The 23,060-nt window shown below is 41.1% G+C and overlaps 1 protein-coding gene across 11 annotated transcripts in view; it reads right to left on the bottom strand.

Moving 5' to 3' along the window:
- Nucleotides 1-23,060, bottom strand: part of ldb2a (LIM domain binding 2a) — a 382,001-nt gene that overhangs the window by 149,955 nt on the left and 208,986 nt on the right. The window lies entirely within an intron of this gene.

Raw genomic sequence — 23,060 nt, 5'->3', positions numbered from 1 at the left:
TTCCGCACGTTCGCTGAATTCTAACTGTGCTTCCACGTCCCCAATTCGTGGCAACAAGCAGCGTTTCAAACAGCCAGTTGGTGCGCTGAAGCCCACTCCTGTTTTCAATATCTGCGGAGAGCCGAGGCAAGCCACGCTCTTCTCCAGGTCATGCTGTTCCTGAAAGGAGTTTGTGTTTACAACTTGCAGCAGATGGAAACACTTCCATACATAAATATATATCTAGCATAAAAACAAAATAGTCCAAGATGGTGTGAGTGTTCGTTTTGTAAGAGCCACAATCTGCATTAGTTTAGGCCTCATGGAATATTGCAGGGCTAATAAAAAAGATGGCAATGCAGGGATAGGTGAATTTAACAGGATAAGGAAACTTGCAGCCATTTGATCCAACAGTTCTATGATGCTGGCTATGCAACTTATTTCTTCCCAAATAACAAACCCTCTGTCTGTCTCCATACCCAGCTTATCCTTAAAAACATTAGCATTGTTTACACATCATTCCCCCATATCAGCGGGTTCAGAATTCTAAAAAACATTTTCAATAAAGCATTTTGTCCTGAATTTCTTATTGGTGGCAAAACCGCTTTTTCCTGCTGTTTCCTGCTTTGCAAAATACCACACTGATTTAAAAAGAATTTAGGAGGTTTGGAGATTGTAAAAGGAACTGCATAAATGCACTTAGTTATTTCCAAATGCAATAATGATAAACGTGCATCTTACCATCCATTACCAATTGAAATTATTTGATTTAGACAAAAAAAAAATCTCATCAAAAATTCAGTGGTTGATTCAACACATTGATCTGGACGGATTTTCTTGAAATTTAATTGCTGTGCAAGTCAAATTATTACATCACAATATTAGCATTCTTTATATCGCTCCACATATAAATATGTATTTAGCATAAAAACGAGATGTTCCAAGACAGTAACTGATTTAATTTTATAGAAGGGGCACACTCTGCCTCATGGAATATTCCAGACGTGAAAACCTGTAACCTGACAGAATAATCTCCCATCAGGGACTACAATGTCCAAACTGTTTTCAACCAGAAATGAAGGGGTGAAATTACACCACTGGAGTCTGGATTAAGGTGAGCTGCGGGTGAGACACGTGAGTGCAAAATAGTTTTGTCGTGAAAACAGACCAACCTAATTATCTTTCAAGTAAAGTAAGGCACAAAAAAAATTTGGAAGAAATAGTGGTTGTCAATACTTTTGATATTTTAATCTATTTTTCCACTTCTATGCACAATTGCACCCAATTAGAAAAAAAAATCAAACAAATAATACAGAAGGTATTTTTCAGTGATATAAAATCACCTCACAAAATGAGCTCTGTAATTTGGCAAATGCACGCCCAAAACAAATGCTGGTGACATGTCTTTGCCAATGACATGAAGAGGCAGGATCAGCTGCAGAACATCTTGACAGTCTTAGACAGCAGATTCCACTCAACCTCTGGCAATGTGGGTGAAAATAGATCATCACTAATCCATTTTCTACCTGAGGTGGTCAAGTGATCCAGTGCTGTGGACTGACTTGATCTTCCATCACCCAGATTCATTATTGGAATGCTGACAGATGCACAAGAAAGGCTCGGAGAAAGAGAAGGTATTCGATCTAATCTAGTGCCCAGAGATGCCAGCTGTGGTTCCTGCCCACATTTGTCTCATCTGGGAGGGGAAGCCCATTCTTGCTGAGTTCAGGTGCCCTGGAGTCAGGTAAGTGTAGAGGCTTTGCCCCAGAATTACAAGAAAATCCGCGGATAAAATGTGGCATCCTGTCAAATATATCAAAGGCTTCAATAGTTTCTAAATGACTCCGGCCAAATGACATCCAGACATTAAAAATGAAATAAAGGATTTCTTTTTAAACAAGCAAAAAGTATTTATTTCAAAATAGAAAGTTAATATAATATAAATAACTTAATCAGTAAAAGCATGACAAAAATAGCTGCAGGCACAACAACCCCATTGAAGGGATGAAAGGTCAGGTGCAGCAATAGCATTACAGTGGGGAATGGCAGCAAGATGGGGCTCTGCTGCTCAGCTTCATGAGGACAGTGACAGGTAATGTCACAGGCCACTCGGCAAGCTTCGGACTTGATTAAGTTTCAAAGGCTGAGATTCAGTGTCTCGGACCGGAAGTACTGCCTCCAGCTAGGGATGATTAACACTGCGAGGAAAATCATGAGCAAGTAATCTTCACAAAACATTTATCTTGACGATGATGGCAGGGTGCTCCATCTGCTCTCTTACACAGTTGGCAAACAGTTAAACTTTACCAAAACTTTTTAGTTTAGTTTAGAGATAGTTTGGAAAAAGGCCCTTTGGCCCACCGAGTTCACCCTAGTTCTATCCTACACACATGGGACAATTTTACAGAAGCCAATCTTTGGAACAACGGACATAATACATTTTACTTTTTATATCTTCTTTGTGGAAAAGTTATTAAAATAACCTGACGGATATGTTAGAGAACCAAGAGTTAGCAAAAATGAAAACTCGAGAAACTAGGTATTAGTCAAAAAGTAGGACGAGAGAACTTGGTAAGCTTGAAAGCTGATGGACCCCTATGATTTAAGGAGATATTGCATAGATGGCCCTTTAATCACAAGAGTTTCAAAGAATGAGAGATGATCTCATTGAAACTTTAAAAACTCATTAAAACCTTGGGAGGCTAGATTCAAGGAGGACACTTCACCTGGCTGAGGAATCTACATCGGGACAGAGTTTCAGACTAAGCAGAGGTAAGGAGTAATTTCTTCACAGAGGACGGTGAACCTTTGGAATCATCTACACCCAAGGGCTGTGGAGGCTCAGTATTTGTGTTGATCTAAAACAGATATGAATAGATTTCTAGGCATTAAGTGAACCAAGGAATATGAGAAAAATGCTGGGACATGCTGTTGAAGGAGGAGATTTGCCATGATCTTCAATGAATGGCAGACTAAGCTCAAAGACCAGGTGACCAGCCAGGATCGCAATGAATGGCGGTGCTGGCTCGAAGGGCCGAATGGCCTCCTCCTGCACTTATATTCTATGTTTCTATGACCTATTGCTGCTCCTAAATCCAATGTCCTGAATACATAGCTGCACAATAAATGTCTGAGGAGTGCAGGATTTCAAATTCCTCACAGTGTTTGCATCAGTCCATCTGTGAGAGATGATGATGTGGCTGTAACGTTGTCCTGCTTGGAGAGGGGAACGTTTCATCTGCCGCTGCATTTCCTGCTGTGGCTGACTAGGCCGATCCTTGACCGGCAGACCCTCCCACAGCTTCCACAGATGAAGTTGTCTCTGGCCGTTGGAATGGGGAACGTGTTGTTGTAGCCATTGACTATTTTGCAGCATTGGCTCCTGGCCTCCAGGGTCTGCATGTTGCTGTGGCACTTCAGACCTACTTGGAGGCCCTTTCTCCAACTCCCCCAGTCCTCAGCAAATGCTTCCCAATTGTCAGTGCCAATGTTAAAAAAATGTTCTCATACGTTCCTGGATATTTTCTAAAGGATCAGAGGTTTCATTTTATTAGCAATATCCACAAATGTACTTTCGAGATCTAAATATACAAATTGACTGCACACTTTCTAGTTTTTCATTGTAGGCTTTAGAGATACAGCTAGGCACTTCAGCCTACCGAGTCTGCGCCGACCAGTGATCGGATAGTACACTATCCTACTCATGAGGGACAATTTACTATTTACTGAAGCCAATTAACTCAGAAAAACCTCACAATTTTGGAGTGTAGGAGGAAACCAGAGCACCTGGAGAAAAACCCACGTGGTCACAGGGAGAACGTACTATGTACCCGTAGTCAGGATCAAACCCAGGTCTCTGGCACTGTGCCATCAAAATATTCACTTTTATTGAGCTGTTGAAAACATCAGCAAAATACATAAAAGCTGAGAGCTTTATCAAAAGCAAAACGGACATTTCCACAAGTGGAGTTAATCTTTATTTTTTAGTAACGCTTAAATACATTTGGATATTAATTGTCTCATTAATGAGTTACAAAGGTTGCATTTAATTAACACCACAGTACAGTTCTCAGTAATTACAACTCGTGTTCTTTGTAGATGAATAAATCTACTCTATTTCTAATCTGTGTTCTGGGCACGTTTCTCTGGACTGAATCCCATTTGTCTGGTTTCTGGACTTTGCACTAACCTTTGCTTTCCCACTCATGTCTGCCAGAACGGATCTCTACCCTGGAGCAGACCTGCTGCTGATCAGCTTCTGAGGGGGAATAAAAAGGAACTGTAGATGCTGGTTTATTCCAAAGATAGACAAAAATTGCTGAAGTAACTCAGCGGCTCAGGCAGCATCTCTGGAGAAATGGATAGGTATTGTTTCGGGTCTGGGGCCGTTCTTCAGACTTCAGCTGCTCAGAGGACTCTTTCTGCTCCACTCTTCATCCACTCTGATGCCAAATAATTCTGCCTGTACTGCTGCCTCATTTTCCGTGGCCATTGCACCACAAGAATATCAAATGCAAACCTCTACCAAAGAGGAATTGGACTTGTTGTTAACTGCAAATCAAACTTGAAAACAGATCCTTTTCTATAATAAAGACAAAATTTCCCACATTCACAAGCTTGCTCACTAAAATGTTTCTAAACTCACAATCATATCTTGGTCAACTCCGGGCTCAAAAAGCTTAGAACAAAAAAATTGCACAGCCCATGTTGCTTATGTCCTGAATTGAATCAATTGTGAAATGAGGTAGACGCACTCACGTGAATTAAAGTGACTTTGAACTGCATGCTTCCCTGCATGTGACAAATTTGTGCCTCAACATTGCTGTACACACAGCAACACCATCCATCCATCGGCATGCAATGCAAAACTGGTCCCAGGTACATAACCAAGAAACTGCATGGGACTCAACCAAGAAAGAAGGACCTAATGTAAAGAAGATAGACACAAAAAGCTGGAGTAACTCAGTGGGACAGGCAGCATCTCAGGAGATCAGGAAATGGTGACGTTTCGGGTCGAGACCCTTCTTCAGATTGGTTGGGGATAAGGGAAACGAGAGATATAGACGGTAATGTGGAGAGATAAAGAACAATGAATGAGAGATAATCAAAAAAGTAATGATGATAAAGGAAACAGACCATTCATTGTAAGTTGTTTGTGGCGCGAAAATGAGAAGCTAGTGTGACTTGGGAGGGGGAGGGATGGAGAGAGAGGGAATGCCGGGGCGACCCGAAGTGAGAGAAATCAATATTCATACCACTGGGCTGTAAGCTGCCCTAATGAAAGGAAACAAGAATGAAAGACCATAATTGCACTGGTACTGGGAGTCTGAATAAAAGGCAATGGTAGGATCAGCTGCACTGCAGAAAAGGAGATTTTATAATATTTTACTGGCAGGCCTTTCTAACGTTGTTTTTCATGTATAAAGAAAGGGGGGCCTCAACACTCAACCCTCTTTTTCAACATTATTCTTATGTGTTTTAGAATTTGTTGTATTTTAGGATGTTGATGCATGAACATGATAAATGTTCAGAATTGGTAATGTTGCTGCAAAAGAAACATTGGATAAATATTGGACAATAATAATTCAACCCATCTGAAGTGTAAAGCAGGATTCTGTCTAAAGAAACCCGCCTGTCAAAAATAAAATGTTCAAGACTGATCTTTCACCACAGAACGTAACAGGAAAATGCCTGACTTAAAGCATTTACATTGGTGATCTGTGCTCTCTGCCAGCAAGGTCTAGCTCTGTGATTGGCAGGAACCCGGGGCAAGGTGCCAAGGTCAGCAACATGATTGCACAAAATGATGTGTTATTAGAATTGACCCCTCTGGAAAATTTGAATATCTGCATAAAGGACTACACTGGGTGGAAGGTAAGCTCCAGGATATATTTTAACGAGTACGTCACATTTTTAACAACTGCAACACATTTCTATTTTTTTTAAACAGAAATCAACAGCCTTTTAACGTGTATTGTGCTCTGCTTTTTCTTTCTTTGTGCCAGAAGTTAGTGTCAATCCCAAACAAAATATCTGCAAAGTTCTGCATTGTTGAAGAGATAAATAATCAGACAAAATTCAGGCTTGAAGTGTGATTCATCGTGAGTAAATTCCTTCATCTTGTGTTTCATCGTCATGGCACAGACATTTGTGGGCCGAAGGGCCTGTTTCTGTGCTGTACTGTTCTATGGTCAATTACAGGATGAAGAGTAAGTTGTAGCTCCATGAAACTAAATCAAATACTATTTTTTGATTCTGTAAGATCAAATCGCTATTAGAGTCAGCCAGATAATTTTTTCAAACCTTTCTCAAAACTGAAACAACTACCAGATTTCAACTAAAGGAGAAATGCAAACATTTAAATGCAGAAGCTTCAAAAGTAGGATGACATTAGTTTTAAGTACCAGCGCTGACAGGTAAATTATTCAGCCTGGCAGTGTACTCAGATAGCAAGTGTGTAAATACTTTCCGAAGCCTGTTTGATATAGAAAATGCAGCCTGCTACACATTTACAATCCCAAACTTTCAAACTGGGAGTCAGCATTGTGAGCTGCACACATTAGAGGGAGGTGTGGCTGGCTGTAGGTCAGGCGCTAGTTGTGGAAGCCATTTAGCTGTTGCATTCAGGCTGTGGTCATAATGCATTATCAGTTCACATGGTCATAGACTATAAATTATCAGTTATACTAGGTACCCAGGCTATAATCGTGCAAGCCAGAGTACATTGTGCAACCTTATTTTAAATTCATGGCGGTTTGGTGCTGAGATGGGGCTTTGATTAGTTTTCAGCAGCGCAGTTCAAGAGCCTGATGGTTGATCGGAAGAAACTGGTCTTGAACATAGTGGTTTTGGTTCTCAGACTCTTGTACCTACTTCCCGATGGGAGCTGCAAGATGAGAGTGTGGCCAGGGTAATGTGGGTCTTTGATATTAGCTGCCATCTTGAGGCAACAATGTAACACAAGCTTAATCTATGAATGTGAAAACATCTAATTTGGAACCTCAGTAGCTTGCTTGCAATTTATTTATTCGGTGGATAAATAAAGTCTCAAATCAGACTAAATCTGTATTGCATGGAGGAAGGAATTGCAGATGATGGTTTAAATCAAAGATAGACACAAAATGCTGGAGTAACTCAGCGGGACAAGCAGCATCTCTGGAGAGAAGGAATGGGTGACATTTTAGGTCAAGATCCTTTTCACCATGTTTTGGATAAAACCTTCCCCCTCTCTACCTCTTTACAATGATAATTTCACATTTCCTCACCACATCCTCCCACTGAGACCAGTTATCTTGCCCCTTGCAACCCGCACAATCTGAGCATTGGTCACAAGGTGAACAAGAAGAGATTAATGAATAAGTAAGAAAGAAGCACTGTGTGCTATGCAAACATGGAGAGAAACTTCCAGGTTAAGCCTTGACATAAGGGAGAACAAGTCAATTACAAAGTGTCAAGTTAAAATACAAATTAATGTCATGAGTGCGTGGAAGAGTCAACAATCTAATTTGAAATAGAGTTGTATAATATCTGCCCGAGGACAGAACAAAGGGCACGAGGGTAAACAGATGAACAAGCTCTTGTATGGAACTCAGCGGTTCACACAGCTCTGAGATCATGTTTAAGTTATCTGTGGATCGCAAGTGATCTTAGGTTGTGCAGATGGCTTCTGTGGGTTAAATATTCTGCAGCTATTCCCTTGGAGGTCAGAGAGAAGCTCAAAGAAATTCTTGGAAGCTTTTTCTGCAGGCAGTGAGGAGACATGGGTCAAAACCATGACTGGAAAATGATATACAGTCTGTGGAGGGAACAAGCTGAATATTTTTTTATTATTCTCAATTTCAGTGTATTCTTATGATTTTATTACACAGAATTGTTGATGGTGAGTGAGGAAATTATGCAGTTTAGAACTGGTGATCACCTTGGCATTATTCCTTCCACCTTTATAGTATAGCTGTCAGCTGCAGTATTTCTGCGGTTTAGCTCAAAGAGTTCACTTTTTACAGATTCATCTCAATACTCTCACTGAGCATTGTGTGCAAAAGATTGTTTCAACAAATATCACTTTCAAAACACGATCTTATATTTTGAATGTCTGGATTAGGTGATTTCCCTGACCCACTGTCCTCCTTAACAGGGTAAATTAATGCAAGATGAGTACAGCAACAAAACCTGTTAATGGCCAGGCTCTACAGGGATTCTTCCACTCTCTAACCAAAGTATCAGCAGGAAATTCTCAGAATTCCCAGGAAAATGTTGCTAATCAGAAAGATATGACAGGCAATCGAACAAGAGACTTCAGCATCTATGTTTTATTTGAAAGCTGTTTGAACTCTCCACTCAGTGCTTGCTGGCAAGGAGGCTGGTCAGGCCCTGATGACCTGCGATTCTGATTTCTATTTCGCTTTGCTAGGTTTGCATCTGAGAAAATGGAAGGAATAAATCAAATATGGAAGAGTAACATTGGCCTGGAAAAAAAATCCTGATAAAGTGATATCACTGTGAACTGGAAACCAGTTATGAAGATTACCTTTTGACAAGCCCAAAATATTTAAGTTTTGTTCAATTGTTATAAATAACCTTTTATTTTAATTATATATCCACAAGCCTGAAATTGATGGGAAACTTCAAAAATGTGTCTGGTGTTTCGAATTTTCCTTTTATTCCTTTTTAACACAACATCAGAAGGAAATTGCAAGAACAATTTTGTTTTCTCCCCATTGGTGATTTACTGGTGCGTTAGTGATTTTGTATTCTGTAAACATGAGTGTGGACATAGAGGGGTTTTTTCTCCTCCTTATCATACAACTGGGAAAGAGGCAATTGCTAGTGTCAGTGCCGAAAGAGGAGAGCTTCAGACATGTCAGCCTGGATGGGGAAGAGCAGGCACTTCTATTTGTTAACTGAGCATTGCAGAGCTGGAAACCATTAAGTCCAAACCCCAGCAACGAAGAATACATCATTCCTGGAGGGAAATTTATACCGACCAGAAATACCTAAACACAGTGGGATACCTTTTGTACTTGAAAATAATTGAAAATGATGGGCAACCATGGCCTGGACGAATCCAGTTCAGTCATGAATATTATGGACGATGGACCTTTGCAAGCGAGATAGACCCCCTACAATATTATTTATTTCTCCAAATCCCATACACCTGCTACTCCACACTCAAATCAGTTCTCATTGGTTTACTAAACATTATTTTGAATTGCATTTTAATATTCTCTTAGAATGATTTTCACACTCATTTGCTGTGCACCTGTAAAACAAAAATTAAAGACAGATCCAGCATCTTTAAAATGTAATAAATAAAAACAAATCATTAAAAGTGAAACAGAGGTACAGTAAGTGCACATGAATGGATGGGTCAATTATCTTCTACCAGTTTTTTTCTGAAGCAGGGCAAAATGTATTAAAGATTAAAGCCTTGAATGCCATATAACCCAATAAAGTGATATTTATCTTGACGTTACAAAACAATTTTTATTTCTAACTTTCATGTGTTTAAATAGACAATTAACATGTCTACTTTAAACATCAGAGAAAATCGAAGTCATTCTGTTGAACTAAAATCAAACCAGGTTACCACAAATTAAGCAGACTCTCTGATAAGTAAAGCAATATATTTTATTGAACGCTAAAGAATTAAAAAAATGAATGGATATCATTCTGCTAGTTGACACCCTCCCGTAGCAAATAATTGATATTCCCAGCCTTTGATACTAATGGAGACAATTCATTGTTTACACACTTCATTAGAATATTAACATTTGCTGCAGTAGCACAATGACACAGAAAAAAACTGTGATTGTGAGATCCCAGAAAATTTCTATTAAAACGGTGATGTTTACAATGAACAGTATAATGATGGCCACACTAGATTACAATTTTGATGAACACATAAAATACATTTTTCAGATAGCCTCGTTTCTAGTAATTAGAGCTTAACATGCAAACAAAGCAATAAAAGGAGCAAAATAAAATTCTCCCAACAATACACTGCATCATTGTTTTACAGAGAGAGTGTAGGTGGTCATTGTGTTCAGAATCAGAACCAGCAAGATAATTTTTATCTGAGTTGATTCTCACCAGCTCTCTAATACCATTCCTTCTCTCCCGAGATGCTGCCTGACCTGCTGAGTTACTCCAGCATTTTGTGAATAAATCGATTTGTACCAGCATCTGCAGTTATTTTCTTATACCTCTAATAGCATCATTTTGTTTCAAACAAAATAAAGATGGGGTTAAGATCTTCTTAAAAATATTGCACATGAAAATCATTTGAATACTTCTACACCTATTCAGATTAACTAATCTGCAGAGATTAATTCTGGATTGTGTTGCATTGAAAATATTTCTGATACTGACAGGACTTTCCGTGCTTAGATGGGTTGATAATCAACATCATAAGACATCCGTATCAACGTACAACATAGTATTCTATGCCTTAATTCTTGTTCTCGGTTTAACTGTACCAATAGTAGATAATTCAGAACACTGAAGTATATTTTCAATGATAATCCCAAATAAACATCAACAAAACTAGAGAGATACAAACAGAGGAAAAAGTAGCCTCCAACAAGCTCTCTTCCTGATTATTCTTCGGGAGCAGGATTCACAAACGACGTCCCAAGTCAGAAGCTGTCATTCAGCTGTCAGCCCGCAGTGCTTCACTGCAGCTCCCTGTCACTGGACTGCCAGCAGTGCAGTTGACGGCCTTCATTCAGAGAGCACACTCAGGGATGTCAGTCAACTCCTCCACTCATGTCAGCCCCAGAAATGACCTGGCGCAGGCACCTGGGAATGTTTGAACTTACGTGAACCCAGCAAGTCGGGGACTTCAAAATAATGGTGTGCTTTGTTCTGAAGTTAAGGACATAAGGACATAACAAATAGGAGTAGAATTAGGCCATTCGGCTCATCAAGTCTACTCCGCCATTCAATCATGGCTGATCTATCTTTCCCTCCGAACTCCATTCTCTTGCCTTCTCCCCATTACCTCTGACACCTGTACTAATCAAGAATCTATCTATCTTTGCCTTAATAATATCCACTGAATTGGCCTCTACAGCCTTCCTGAGTGAGGGAATGTGGTCAGCAAGTGGTCAACTGGTTCGAAGCAGTGGTGTTAAAAGGATACTGACCACAGTGATCTTAGGGTACAAATGTCAAGCTATAAGAAACTAATGGTCTGAAGATCAAAGGATTTTTTTTGATAATGGATTAAGCACTGGTTTAATACTGATTGGGCAGACTGCAGAGTTAAGACAAATCTAAAACCAAGAATAGGGCTAAAGGAAGTGCTATCAATTAAAATCCAACAACACAAGAAAATAAGCACAGGAGGTGAACTGGCCCAATGGACCTGGCCTGCCATTCAAAATGATCATGGCTAATCTTGCTGGGCTCAACTTGTCTTCAGTGCAAGTTTCTCACAGCCCTTAATCGTTCAAACAGTTATCAATTCTGACCTTAAATATATCTAATGATCTGACCTCCACCACCCAGTGCTGGAGAATTCCATCCATTCATTTCTTCATCTGAATGAAGAAACTTCTACCCAGTTTTAAAAGACTGGCCCCTCATTTGTAACTATGTTCTGTTGTGTGTAAGTCTCCCACTGAGTGAAAATCTCCCAACATCTATCCTTCAATCCCCCTTAGGATTTTATATGAACTCCTGGGAATACAAACCAAAACTGTCTAGCTTCTCTTGATAACACTCTGACCCCAGGAAATCCCATGATCCCAATGATTCCCTCCAATGCCACTATATCCTTTCTAAGATAACGGTGTGGGGGGCAAAATCTGCACAGTATTCCTGGCGTGGCTTCACCAATACCCTGTACAACTCTAGCAAGATCTCCTTTTCTAAAACTAGAAACTTTTTGCAATGAAGGCCCACATGCCTTTTGCTTTCTTAACTACATGTCAACTTTGTGATTTATACATTAGAACATCTAGATCCCTTTGCATTTCACTCATTCGCAGTCTCTCTCTACTAAGATAATAATCTTCCTCCTGATTCCTTTCACATTACATCACATTTTCCCACATTAAACTTAGAAATTGCCAGTAATTCAATCTATTTATACCCCATGCAGAATCACACAGTTCTCGTCAAAACATGCCCTTTCATCTATTTTCACATCATCAGCAAAATTGGAAACTTTAGTCTGCTCACTCTTCCGATGATGGATCAATAACAGACCTCAAGGGTCGTCTACTAGTTGTACCTTCTAGCCTGAAAAATTCCCATTTATTTCAACTCTGTTTTCCATGACAGGCAGTTTTCAATCCATGCTAATGCACCCTTTCCAATATTTTTTGCTCTTAATTATTGCCTTTTGGAAATTTAAATACATTGCATTTATCGATTCCCCTCTCTCAACTCTTCCTGTCACAGCCTCAAAGAATTTGGATTTGCCAAACATGACTTCCTTCATAAAATCATGCTGGCTATGCTTGGTTATCTTCAGCTTTCTTAAAAGAGCACAGGAACAGGCCCCTCAGCCCACAATGTTCACGCCAATCATAATGCCAAGTTAAACTAATCTCCTCTGCTGCCATGTGATCCATATCCCTCCATTCCTCGTATGTGCCTACCCACATTATAAAAAGAGTAGTGAGTGACCTTTTTTTAAATTATTTTTGCACAAATACACTGCTTCCGCCTTTGTCTCATCAAGCTTTCATGGGTCAAGCTTATCTAAGCTGAATTAGTAGTCAACTGGTTCCGGAAATTTCTCTTTGATAAACCGTGAGCTGGAATTTTGTATGAGTGAACCTGAATTGATTTTCCTTACCATGGCAGATAGAAAGCATTTGAGGTTTTACCTCTCTCTGCTTCTGACATCATGGATCAGGTTTAGAATATATGACTGGATAAGAATAAGGGCAGATTCTTGGTGGACACCTTAACAACAACATTTAAGTGTGGCATTCATATTTAGGTTATTGACGGCACAGTGGTGCCTCACAACTCAAACAGCCCTGGCTCAATTCTGACCTGCAGTGCTGTCTGTGTGGAGTTTGTATGTTCTCCCTGTGACCACAAGGGTTTCCTCATGGTCTCCTGTTTCCTCCCACAACCCAATGACATGCAGGCTGGTTGGTTAATTGGCCACTGGAAAACAATCCTTGTTTGTTGGCGATTGGTAGATCCTTTTTACGGGATGGAGGGTTGGGGAGGGGGGGGGGGGGAGGGGGAGTGGTGGCAAAGAGTTGATGGGAATTTAGAGATATTAAAATTGGAATTGTATAAATGGGTGATTGATGGTACGGACCTAGTAAACTAAAGGGGCCATTTCTCTGTTGTATGACTCTATGAATCTATTAGAAATTCAGCATAAACTAATAGAAGAAAGCTTTCCCAGTATAGAGAACCATACAGAAATTTTCACCAGCACCCTTCTAACAATCCTGTTTTCTGTCAGAGTGCCCAATCTGAAGATCCCTTAGATGTGCCTACTTTGGGATTTCCCTCTCAACAAATGACCATTTTCAATGGTGGTGCATTTTTTACAGATATATATGAAATGCAGTAAAGTATTACATCAAGTATTACATGGTTGAATGCTTCATTTTGTTTTCACTAATGTCATTAAGATGGCACCATTCTCAACACCATTTCAATCAGACCATCAAATTGGGGTAAATCCTTGGTTGGCTGGACCTCTCCAAACCTTCCCATTCCCGAGAACTGCCCTAGTTCCAGTAGAGTAGTTACTGCGATCTTAACATGTATTCCAGATGAAAGAATATCAAAATTTATTCCCAAATGAAAACTGTAAAAATGCCACAATGCTCTTTGATTCACAACACAACTCTTTCACAGAGCTTGTGTCTGAGCTACAAAATGAACAGTTGTGATGGACGGTAGATGAAAAACAAATTGACGTATTTCTGAGCACTTTATATGTTGCGGCACTGCACAACACTTAAATTGGTGCGTTGAAATATGTTAATGGACTTCCTACTAATATATCTTATAATCGCAGTAGTTATACAATGCAACAGTAGCACTTGAATAAAGTGGTCTAAAGAGACAACCGAATGCTGCAAGGCAGCACATATATTTCAGCATTTTCAAAGTAAAACATTTTTTCTAGTCTGCTCCTAAAGTACTCAATTCATATGAGAATACGGTGTTGTGATGGAGGGCTCCACAATGGAGCCTGATCTTGTTTAGGCATACACAAACATCTGCTCTTTCCTGCAGGAATCACTGAGCATTAATCAGGAATGGCAACCCCAAGTTTTCCCCGGACTTCCTGCAGGCTACTTGTAGTTCCTTCCATTGCTCACCTCTCTGTGGGGATGTCAAGAATTGAAGAAAACTTGTCTCCTCTCAGGAGTTATGGGACCAATTGTGTAAGCGAGCAGTGACTTGCATACAAAAACAAGCAGCAGTAAATTTCATAACATGAAGGAATCTTATTTTATATTTGTGGCGAGTGGCAGATCTTATGCCGAAAGCTGAGAAACTTGCTCCTGGAAGGAATTTGACTATAACTGAAGCATAGCAATTTGTACAGAATAATGGCACAATCAATTCTAGAATATTGATTCTCCCTCCCTTAATCCCCCATTTAAAGGTGCCCTCCCCCAATTCCCCATTTACTGGTGCCCTCCCCTGAAAAAGTTTTTCCTCATCTCCGTTCTAAATGGCCCACCCCTTAATCTTAAATTGTGGCCCCTGGTTCTGGACTCCCCCAACATTGGGAACATGTTTCCTGCCTCTAACGTGTCCAACCCCTTAATAATCTTATATGTTTCGATAAGATCCCCTCTCATCCTTCTAAATTCCAGTGTATACAAGCCTAGTCGCTCCAGTCTTTCAACATATGACAGTCCCACCATTCCGGGAATTAACCTAGTAAACCTACGCTGCATGCCCTCAATAGCAAGAATAACCTTCCTCAAATTTGGAGACCAAAACTGCACACAGTACACCAGGTGCGGTCTCACTAGCACCCTATACAACTGTAGAAGGACCTTTTTGTTCCTCTTGTTATGAAGGCCAACATTCCATTGGCTTTCTTCACTACCTGCTGTACCTGCATGCTTCCTTTCAGTGACTGATGCACTAGGACACCCAGATCTCGTTGTACGTCCCCTTTTCCTAACTTGACACCATTCAAATAATAATCTGCCTTCTTATTCTTACCACCAAAGTGGATAACCTCACATTTATCCACATTAAACTGTATCTGCCTTGCATCTGCCCACTCACCCAACCTGTCCAAGTCACCCAGCATCCTCATAGCATCTTCCTCACAGTTCACACTGCCACCCAGCTTTGTGTCATCTGCAAATTTGCTAATGGTACTTTTATACCCTTCATCCAAGTCATTAATGTATCTTGTAAATAGCTGCGGTCCCAGCACCGAACCTTGCGGTACCCCACTAGCCACTGCCTGCCATTCTGAAAGGGACCCATTTATCCCCACTCTTTGCTTTCTGTCTGTCAACTAATTTTCTATTCATGTCAGTACCCTACCCCCAATATCATGTGCTCTAATTTTGCACACTAATCTCCTATGTGGGACCTTGTCGAAGGCTTTCTGAAAGTCGAGGTATACCACATCCACCGGCTCTCCCCAGTCAATTTTACTAGTTACATCCTCAAAAAATTCCAAGAGATTGGTCAAGCATGATTTCCCCTTCGTAAATCCATGCTGACTCGGAACGATCCTGTTACTGCTATCCAAATGCTCTGCAATTTTGTATTTTATAATTGACTCCAGCATCTTCCCCACCACTGATGCCAGACGAACTGGTCTATAATTTCCCGTTTTCTCTCTCCCTCCTTTCTTAAAAAGTGGGATAACATTAGCTACCCTCCAATCCACTGGAACTGATCCTGAATCTATAGAACATTGGAAAATGATCACCAATGCGTCCACAATTTCTAGAGCCACCTCCTTAAGTACCCTGGGATGCAGACCATCAGGCCCTGGGAATTTATCAGCCTTCAGTCCCATCAGTCTACCCAACACCATTTCCTGCCTAATGTGAATCTCCTTCAGTTCCTTCGTCACCCTAGGATCTCTGGCCACCAGAACATCTGGGAGATAATTTGTATCTTCCTTAGTGAAGACAGATCCAAAGTACCAGTTCAATTCATCTGCCATTTCCTTGTTCCCCATAATAAATTCCCCTGCTTCTGACTTCTTGGGACCCACATTTGCTTTGACTATTTTTTTCCTCTTCACATACCTAAAAAAGCTTTTACTATCCTCCTTTATATTATAGGCTAGCTTACCCCCCCCGTACCTCATCTTTTCTCCCCGTATTGCCTTTTTAGTTATCTTCTGTTGCTCTTTAAAAGAGTCCCAATCCTCTGGCTTCCAACTCTTCTTTGCCATGATATACTTCTTCTCTTTTATTTTTATGCTGTCCTTGACTGCCCTTGTCAGCCACGGGTGCCTCTTACTCCCCTTAGAATCTTTCCTCCTCTTTGGGATAAATTGATCCTACAACCTCTGCATTTTTCCCAGGAATACCTGCCATTGCTGTTCCACCGTCTTCCCATGGACACAGTGGGCTGAAGGGTCTGCTTCCATGCTACAACCCTAAAAATTACACTATTAGACAGCTAAAACCACATCAGGCTCATCCAGAAATGAGTGCCCTTTCACAATCAAAAAATTAACATATGTTCATTAATGTGAAGGTTTTACATGAAGAGTTTTGATCAAGTAACCTGCCTGCTGTTATTTTGTGAAAATCTCTGAATTGCTGTAAACTCACTTCTCTTACTTTGAAATGCTTCTTAAGGAAGGGACAATCCCAGCAGAAGAAGTTGCATTTCAATCTCGATATCCTTCACTCTTGATTTCCATCACTCTACCACCATTTTCCCCATTTCCAAGCATGGTCATTCTTTACATGGGGAATGTTACATCCAAGTTATCCACAGAAAGGTCTCACAAACTGCACCGAGATATCATTGTCTTTAAGCATCAAAATAGTTGCAAAGATGTTGCCCTGACCTGAGGGCATGAGAGGCAGGTCAGGCTCAGACTGTATTCCTCGGAGTGCAGGAAGCTGAGGGGTGATCTTACAGAGGTGTGAAGATTCATGAGGGGAATAGATAAGATGAATGCACAAAAATCTTTTATCCAGGGAAAGGGTATCAAGAACCAGAGGACATAGGTTTAAGTTAAGAGGGGAAAGATTTTTCTGCCACAGAAGGCAGTGGAGGCTAATTCACTGGATGTTTTCATGAGAGAGTTAGATCTAGCTCTTAGGGCTAATAGAATCAAGGGATATGGGGAAAAACTCCATAGAGTTAAATGATGACTTTTGACAGAAACAAAATCTGTCAAATTTAGGGCGGCACGGTGGCGCAGCGGTAGAGTTGCTGCCTTACAGCGAATGCAGCGCCGGAGACTCAGGTTCGATCCTGACTACGGGCACCGTCTGTATGGAGTTTGTACGTTCTCCCCGTGACCTGCGTGGGTTTTCTCCGAGATCTTCGGGTTTCCTCCCACACTCCAAAGACGTACAGGTATGTAGGTTAATTGACTGGGTAATATGTAAAAATTATCCCTAGTGTGTGTTGGATAGTGTTAATGTGCGGGGATCGTTGGGCGGCGCGGACCCGGTGGGCCGAAGGGCCTGTTTCCGCGCTGTATCTCTAAATCTAGTCTTGTTAAAGTGTATTCCCAGACTCATTGCAATATGATTAATTCTTAATTGCTGTTTAAAATGCCAGAATTTGCCACCCTGTTCGAGGATAATTAGAGATGGACAATAAATACGTGATGCCAGGAATATCCACCTTGTGTAAATAAATAAAAATAAAACCATAATTATGAAAAACATCAAAGTCAGCAACATGTTTGGCAAAGCAAGGAATGGGGATTACATGAACCACAGGGCAGCACGGTGGTACAGCAGTAGAGTTGCTGCCTTACAGCGCTTGTAGCGCAGAGATCCGGGTTCAAACCCGACTGTGGGTGCTGGTTGTATGGAGTTTGTACGTTCTCCCTGTGACCTGCGTGGGTTTTCTTCGAGATCTTCGGTTTTCTCCCACACTCCAAAGACGTACAGGTTTGCAGGCTAATTAGCTTGGTGTAAGTGTCGGTCGGTGCGGGCTCGGTGGGCAGAAGGGCCTGTTTCCGCACTGCATCTCTAAACTAAACTAAAGAACACATGTCTGTGATCTGTTCACCATTGCTGCTGGAATAATGTACATTTGGCAAGCAGCTTGCAACACACACACCATTGCTGATGGAATAATGTGCATTTGGCACACACACACACACGCACGCACGCACGCACCCGTGCACACGCCCTTCGAGCCAGCACCGCCATTCAATGCGATCATGGATGATCACTCTCAATCAGTACCCCGTTCCTGCCTTCTCCCCATACCCCCTCACTCCGCTATCCTTAAGAGCTCTATCCAGCTCTCTCTTGAAAGCATCCAACGAACTGGCCTCCACTGCCTTCTGAGGCCGAGAATTCCACACCTTCACCACTCTCTGACTGAAAAAGTTCTTCCTCATCTCCGTTCTAAATGGCCTACCCCTTATTCTTAAACTGTGGCCCCTTGTTCTGGACTCCCCCAACATTGGGAACATGTTTCCTGCCTCTAATGTGTCCAATCCCCTAATTATCTTATATGTTTCAATAAGATCCCCCCTCATCCTTCTAAATTCCAGTGTATACAAGCCTAATTGCTCCAGCCTTTCAACATACGACAGTCCCGCCATTCCGGGAATTAACCTAGTGAACCTACGCTGCACGCCCTCAATAGCAAGAATATCCTTCCTCAAATTTGGAGACCAAAACTGCACACAGTACTCCAGGTGCGGTCTCACCAGGGCCCGGTGTACGTACGCGCGCACGCGCAAGCACACGCGCGCACACACACACACAGAATACACACACACAGAATACACACAAAATACACAGTGTGGAAAGAAAAACATTCATCACTTAGTAAGTTCTGATCTGGATTTCTAATGCACTTTAGTAGGTCTCATCCTAGATTCATTATAATATATATTTATATATAATATATATATATGCTGCCTGACCTGCTGAGTTACTCCAGCATTTTGTGAATAAATACCTTCGATTTGTACCAGCATCTGCAGTTATTTTCTTATAATATATATTTAACCATTTATCTGTATCGCTGTAAGTTATAAACTTGAATTTCAGTTGTATTCAGAATTTACTCTAACTAAATAAATTTAGCACCCCGTACATGACACTACAATCTGAAAACATTTTCATCTAACAAACCATACAGATCCACTGACAAGATAGGTTGAAGACTGTCACGTCGGTTTTACACTACACAGATGACACAAAGATGTTATTCTATAACAAGCCCTTTTTACTGGGACTCAGTTCACAAGAAAGGTCACACCAGCTTATATGACCACATGTTAATTGCTTTTTCACCGATAGCTTCTGAGCCTTGCTGGCTGATTAGATAACATATGAATCTGATACCTAGTAACATAAATGAACCCTTATCAAATCCTATCACCTACAAATACAAGGTGCAATTTCAGTATCTTTGCGGCATTATCTGTGGTGAGGAAAGAGGTGCACTGAAAACCATCAACGCTGAAGCCCAGTGATGCTCTTCCGAAAACTAAAGTGGTTGTTGCTATTGTTCAAACACACTGCCCTACCCAGGTACAGAGAAAGGGAAACCTTTTAGATATATTTGAAATCCGCCGACACCTCTCTTGGGTTATAAGCTTCCACTTACACCTTGCATCAGCATTCTGATTTTCATTAACAACCCATTACTATATCACACGCATTTCATTCTGAGTGCTTATTGTAGATTCATACAGTTTTATGGCATGAAACCATGCCCTTCGAAACAACTCTTCCATGCCAATCAAGACGCCTACCAATGCTAAACCTGTTTACCTGCATTTGGCCCATATCCCTCCAAACCTTTCCTATCCATTACTTGTCCAAATGGCTTTTTACCATTGTAATTAAACCTGTCTCTAATACTTCCTCTGATAGCTCTTTCTACCCCTAATTCCCATCAGATTCCCTGTAAATCTGCCATCTGATCTTAAGCCCATACCCTCCAGTTTTAGACTTGCCTCCCCTTGGGGAATAGACTGTGACTATCAACCTTATCGTTACCCCTTATTATTTTATACTCCTCCGTTAGGTCACCATCAACCTCTTCACTCCAGGGAAAACAGTCCTAGCTTATCAAATACTCCAAATGGACATTGCTTTATCTTTGAAACAGGACATAATAACAACAAAAACCCCTATCCAAAATTGAAGGACTGGGAAGAAATAAGTGCTTAGCAGCTTGGATTAACTAGGTATTACAGCACCACCTGTGCATTGCCCCCATTCCCAATAGAATTTCAAAAGCAGAGTTCAGTTCACAGCTGCCATCGTTTTAGACCTCCACAGAAACAACAAGGATGAATTTTGACCCTCCAGTGTCACCCTGCCAATTGTTCTGTACCCAGAATAGCCAACATGGAACACTCCAATCCTAAACTTCTGTTTAGTCTGAAATTATCTCTTTGCACTCACGATGGCCTTCAGATGGGCGATCCTGGACTTTGTGTATGACTCTGGATCACCAGTTCACAACGCAACACGGGTCTAGTCTTCAGCAGATTACAATTCTCCTGGTTCATCTATGGCTAAGGAAAACTCAATGTTTTTCCAGGTACACACCTGTCCATTGATTTCTATATAAAGTTGGTGACAACTGTGGCATATTCATTCAGGTCCAAGAATGAACCCTTGAACATGGCCCATTCCACAGGTTTGAAGCAGTTCTGTATTTGCTTATCCACCTTCTTTGACCAGCTCTTCGAGGTCACTTCACTGGTGCCACACTCTTCAGTCTCTGCCTGGAAATAGATAGAATAAATAGGCACAGCCAGGTGGTCAGGTTTTCCAAAGTGCAGGTGAGGGATGCAGCAGTAGGCAATCGTGATGGAGGTGCAGCAGTGGTTAGGTGTTTTGGGTCCTCTTCAAGCTAACCTGGTTGAAGTCCACAGTGATGATGATGATGATGTCCAGGTACGCTGCTTCATGCTTGTTGACCGCTGCACTCAATTCCTAAAGTGCTGGCTTGACTTGGAGTGTAAACTGCCGTCAGGATGAAGGCTGAGAACTCTGCATTTAATCACCAGATGTCCCAGGTTGGGGGAGCAGGAATAAGAACATATCTTCTGAGCACCATAACGTTCTTGTCATGAAGCACATGCCAATGTTTCTCACTGTTCCTGAAATCGCTGTCCGGTCCATGTGGTGATTGATAAACCCTCGGGCAGTATCCGGAGAATTGGGAGGTGAGCCATGTCTCGGCGGTTTGGCCCCTATGTCTCTCTGATATACCAATCTTGTAATAGACCTTCCATCTTGTTCTCCAGCGTTTGTACATTGGCCAGAAGCCAATATGGAGGGACGGGTCACATGCCTCGACGTTTCTGTCTCACCAGAAGGTCTTCCCACCGATCATATTTTCTCACATAATGGAGGCCCCCCTACAGCTTCCTGGTGATGTGATTGTTTCTGGGTGGGGGGTGGGGGGTCGGGGTTTCTGCATGTTGGACATTCTGGGCTGGATTTGGGAGATCGTTAAGAGTTTAGCAGCTTTCCACTTTAAAAGGTCAATAGGCGAGTTTACAAATGTTTTCCTGCATGCTGCCTGCAAAATGTCACCTCTCTCTGGCACTATTACTTTGAAAATTTAGGAAAGCATTATATGTTAGGCAAAACAACAGTTTTTCCATCTTTCTACCAGGATTGAATTGTCACAAAAATGCACCACCCTGGCTGACAGCGAGTGGAAGATATCTTCACCCAAAGCACATGGGCAGCCTTTGTTCTCTCTCCAGCCTAACCTTATCCAGAACCAAAAGCCAGCCAGGCAACGACTACTGTGGCTGTCATGCGGCTGGTTTCCATCAGCGTTCTGCCTCTTCCCAACCTCAGCACATTGCTGCAACCCCTATCTTCCATAACTGAGCATGTGTGTTATTAAATTCGGATGGCAATCTGTTTGAGGGTTGGAGCTAATATGTACAGAAATGACTTTCTGATTCTACGGACGATGGTCATTGCTTTGGGTGAAGAGATCTTCCACTCGCTGCCAGCCAGGGGGGTGCATGTAAAAGACCCGTGAACAATGAAGTAATATCGCAGGATGATGAGTGCATCTTCAGGAGCAATGGGTAGTAAGTCATCACCATTTTTGTGACAGGTTTCCTGCAAATTCCTGAGCAAATAGGCCATCACATGCTACAAGTGCTTTTCCCAGTATTTTATAACAATGAGAAATAAAACCAAGATGTTTATTTTTTAATTTACTACGTATGAGTTACTAAGACGAGATTTAATAATTAACAGCTAATTACTCGACTTTCCACAATGGTGATAACATGGGATGCCTGCCAGATTTCTTGTCTCTCCAAGGGCCAAGCCTCAACACCAAACCAAACCAATGATCTGGTCAGAGTTAATTACAAACTCAATAATGCACAGAAGCTGTGAGACACAAGATACCGAGTACAATAATTGTGGCTAAATGATCCATTAATGTTTCAAATAATACAAAGTTCAAACATTGTTTTCCCTTATCAACTGATTCAAAAATCACCAGTTATCCTCAGCTTCATGAACTACACAGAACCCATTTCATGAAGAAACACTGACTGCATCCCCAATATTTTGCATAAATGATAATCCAAATAACCTCTTCCCCCGTGTTTTGCTATGATGAGTGAGTAGGTTTTAATACTTTGAAACAGGCATTTCCTTGTCATCTCATTGTTTTTTTTTATACTTAGCTGCAAGTGAATCCACAAACTGGGCAGAGTGATTGAAATACAGCATTCAGAAAGATTATTATTTTCAATAATATGCATCCATCAATGCATTTAACATCTCAAAAATGCTGTCCTAGCCACAAAAACAATTGAATTAATTGGTTTCTGACAAAGGCACTGGCTGTTTCCAAGGATACTTCCATTCTAACTGGTAAGTATTTTGAAAATAATATTATTGGCACAATGTTTTCTGATTAACGAATGTTCCTCAGTACAAATGTTCCTG

Source organism: Rhinoraja longicauda, chromosome 1 (genome assembly GCF_053455715.1).
Source record: "Rhinoraja longicauda isolate Sanriku21f chromosome 1, sRhiLon1.1, whole genome shotgun sequence".
NCBI lineage: Eukaryota > Metazoa > Chordata > Chondrichthyes > Rajiformes > Arhynchobatidae > Rhinoraja > Rhinoraja longicauda.
Note: the sequence above shows the minus strand (reverse complement) of the source record. Positions and strands in the feature narration are given on the sequence as shown.